This window comes from Pezoporus flaviventris, unplaced genomic scaffold (assembly GCF_033815535.1).
Source record: "Pezoporus flaviventris isolate CSIRO_AGI_PZ_B2104156 unplaced genomic scaffold, CSIRO_AGI_Pfla_v1 ptg000036l, whole genome shotgun sequence".
In the NCBI taxonomy this organism is placed as follows: domain Eukaryota; kingdom Metazoa; phylum Chordata; class Aves; order Psittaciformes; family Psittacidae; genus Pezoporus; species Pezoporus flaviventris.
The window spans coordinates 32,336,971-32,340,884 of record NW_026892584.1 but is presented as its reverse complement, the minus strand read 5'-3'; the positions used below and the strand labels follow the sequence as shown (position 1 = coordinate 32,340,884).

The 3,914-nt window shown below is 42.5% G+C and overlaps 1 protein-coding gene across 2 annotated transcripts in view; it reads left to right on the top strand.

Annotated features, from left to right (window-relative positions):
- Positions 1-2,282: 2,282 nt before the first annotated feature.
- The window catches only part of PTPN21 (protein tyrosine phosphatase non-receptor type 21), a 44,335-nt gene continuing 42,703 nt past the window's right edge, over positions 2,283-3,914 (top strand). Inside the window, exon 1 of one of the 2 annotated variants that reach the window (XM_061463770.1) lies at positions 2,283-3,673. The gene's annotated coding sequence lies outside the window, so the exon portion shown is untranslated. The remainder of the gene's footprint in view (positions 3,674-3,914) is intronic. The other variant, XM_061463772.1, reaches the window with a different exon arrangement.

Sequence of the window (3,914 nt, the reverse complement as noted above, 5' to 3'; positions counted from 1 at the left end):
GGAGGGCGAGTGGCGGCCCAGAGGCCAGCAGGGACCAAGGTGGAGGCGGAAGGTCCCCGAGGTCCCTCAGAACGTCTCTCAGCAACTCCTGCCGGCTCTCCTCGTCCCTCCTTGCCCGTTTCCCAGCTGCCGCCCTAGCCAGCTGCCTGGTGCTCGAGGCCAGCACCGACCTCTGCCCCTCTAACCTAATGCCGCCTATGCCCGGCTCGCATGGGCGTCCGGCGTACCGGTGTACCCCTGCAGCCACGGCCGCGGGGATTAGGAGGACGCGCAGCCCCAACTGGGAGGCCGCCCTGGGCCGTCTATCACTGCGCTTACCGCTTGTCAAGCAGTGGGCAGTCAGGAATCGCTGTGCAGTCTGGCCCGAGGGTAAAGAAAATACTTGTATCTTCTAGCGTATTTAGAAGTAGTTGGGTATCAGAGGGTCTGCTCTTAATCATTCGAGTGTAACATTAAGCTTTTTTAAAGTTGCCTCTTTCTTCATTCCTGGTTTTTATAAAACTGATTTATAGAGTTCTGCCACATGGCTCACCCTAACTATGAATACTACAAGATTAACTATAAAGTTACTTTTAATAGTAATGCTTTTTCTGAAAAAGTACAAAAATTAAAGATTTAAATTTCTATTTAAATTTCTATTAAAAAAAAATTTACAGTGACTTACAAGTAAAAATTAATCTTGGAGATATGAAATTTCAGGCTTCAAAGACATATTGTATGCTTATTTTTCTAGCAGCACGCATTCTCCCCATTAATACATAAGGATGCATAAAGACCCAGTTATCTTTTTTTTTCTTTTCACAAATAAATGGAATGATGAAAAACAGAGGTAGTCTGACTTTTCAGTTCATTATGTCAATTTTGCATGGCTAGTGAGTAAATGGAGGTATTTTTCCATGACTTCTTCATTGTTTCAGCACCCTGGGAATACCCCTTTAACTCATAGTTTCTGGATTATCCTGCCTGTGTGTTTAACACAAATGGATAACTCCATGCTAGGCTGAAGAGTATATACATGCAGACCGCTTTTCTGCCTGGAGGGTGGCTGATTCTGCTTCCAGTTTGGCTCACTGCCAGCCTTCCATCTAACTGTTGGTCAGTGCAAAGATCTGATCCTGGAGAGAGTTCCCAGAATCGGAACAAGATGGAAACTTGTGTCAGCCTTCACCCTGTTGGCTGATAACACTCAACTGCCATCACCTACTTGGATCAGGATGCAGAAAAAAGAAAACTGGCCCAGAAGGGAAGACGTCAGTAAGAATCAAAATTGGTTTATCCCTGTTCTGCTGTGGGCAGGCAGTATTCAACCCAACAGGCAGAAACTTTTCTTTGTACTTCCAGAGCAAGGGCTGCAACATTCAGCTGTAGGATGTTAATTTTTCCTCCTGTAATCTTCAACAAGACAATAAAAAGTACTGCAAAACACACAGGTTTTTCTACCCATGCATGTCATGAGTGTTGATCAGGGGCTAAAGGGGAGAAGCAGAAGCACAGAAGAGTGCCCTGAGGCTGTCACTGTCTGTCTTTTTGATTATGTCTTTATCAGCGTTCACCACATGTTAATGGACACCTTAATTTCTTTGTCCTTTTTATTACAGTTGATAGTTGGAGGTAGTAGAGAGATGATGGGGTAAAAAGTTAGGTGGGCAAAATGGAAAAAGTGCAGAAACCTACAAATTCAGGATACAAACTGGGGTAATAGGAAGCAGAAGAGAAAAAAATTATTCGGGGATAGAGGTTTGGTGAGCTTCAAAAGGAGAAAATGTAGGCAGTGGAGGAGCACATTGACAATGTCAAGATGAGGTGTTGTTTTCAATGTAAATGCAAGGAAAGAAAATGCAGCAAGGACTAACTATGGAAAGTAAGAAAACTCCAAGAAATGCAACTTCTAGGCAGGGAGTCAGGCAGGAAATGGTTGTGATCTTGGTTTAGAGTAGGAATGTGACAGATAAGAGAATTGAGACCTTGTTTCCAGTATGACTTGTTTAGAAATCGGAGGGGCTGCCTCTTTTACTCTGAATTTTCATGGCTTGAATTTGTCATTTATGGCACTGGAGTTTTCTCTGGCAAGTAACTGTAGTTCTGGCCTGTAGTAGATGCCATGAGAGAAGGGTTTTAGGTAGTAGATGCCATAAGAGAAGGGTTTTAGGTTAGTTCATAGTTTATTTTATTCAATATAAAATTCCCCTTAATTAGTTATTATTTTGACTTATGGACTGCTTCATCATAACTACGGCTGATGCATAGATGGGGGGGGGGGGGGGGAAGGGGGGAAGAGAGATTCCCCTGATCTGAGGAAAGACCACTTTTGTCTAAAAGAATTCACTGTAGTACAAAATTACCTACACATTTCAGCTGAGATCAGTGTCCTCCCGAGTAACATGCCATTTGCATAGTAGGTCTGCAGGTTAGACCTGCTCAGACAGTAGCATGTTTGTGTTCTTTACATTGCCAAAACACTTTCTATGTTTTACAATTATGAGTCAGCATTCACATACTCGCTTTACCTTCTTACTCATCCCTGACCCGTTTCAAGTTTGTATATACTGTTGCCTGGCTCACAAAATGTGGTGAACTGTAAAATTCTAAACTGCATACAACCGCTGATTACACACTTGTGCAAACACAAGTCTCCATATGTTTGTGGTCTCCATGTGTTTGTGGCACTGGACTGCAGCCCTTACATGATTGTTAAACATTATAAATATTACTTAATTGATATGCATATAAGCCTTGCAAAGACAGTTGTTATTAAGGGTATAATTTCTACTGACACCTCTGGGAGTTTTAAGTCCAGACAAGGGCTGAAAGATCAGTCTTTAGTCTGCATTTTCTTCCTGTATATATTACCAACAGCTTAAACTTTGCAACGACTTACTTACTTTTTTTCAGCTGCAGACATAAATGTATGTGCATAGGTCATTTGCTATGGCACATACAGATTAAACCTTGAAAACATTTCCAAGCGGTGTGAAAATAAAACCAACAGAATTTTGGTAAGAGATTTGCCTTAATTTGAAAGGCTTAAAATAAACGATCATATGATTTTAAAAAGCAAGGATTGCCTGCTATTTGTTGTAACCCCTATTTCTGTAATGCTCCTGTAGCCAGAGAAGCAGCTGTTCATTGCTGACATTCTCCCTGCCAGGCATTCCAATTCTCTGAGGTAATGGGCTACAAGCATACGGGCCTTCGCTTTAATTCTTTCAGCGTATCCTTCCGCATGGATAGAGCGAGGGGAACGCCTCCAGGAAAAGAAATTAAATGCACACACACAGAGGCACACAGGGACTGGCGATTTGAAAATACCCCAAGAACGCAGTTTGCGGTCATGCTGCACAGCGTCACATGAAGGAGGCTGCCCGAAGAGCTGTCTGGCACAGGTTTATTTTGTTGTAGTATTTTCTTCCACCCCCAGCTCCTTACCCAGTGGAATGATACTCAGAGCAAGTTTTTTGAGACAGGAAGTGAGGAATGTTTTGACTATGAGTTATCTGAGAAGAAGGTGGGTTAGCCGAGATAGCAGCTGTTTTGGCCAAGAGGAGCACAGTAAGTCAGTTCCTGAGGAATACAGATGAGATGGTTCCGGGAGAAAAAGTCTTGGAGTGCTGTGTGCTTTTTACGGCTATACATATGTGAAAGGAGACTTGGTGTCTTTGGATCACTGCACAAGGTAAGGGGAAAACAGCAGGCATAGTAAAAAAAAAATAGAATGTGATCTTCCCTGCTCTGTACCCTAGGACTGAAGAGTTTCAAACATTAACTTTTAAAAAGGCTGTAGAATTGTGCTTCTGGAGGTAGGGAAGGTTTGAGATAAGTGCTTAATTTCTGCTCTTTCAGCCCAAGAGTCATGTCAAAGATTAACTAGTAAAACAAGTGGAGAGTGGAGTATTCTGATTATTTTTGGCTCCCCA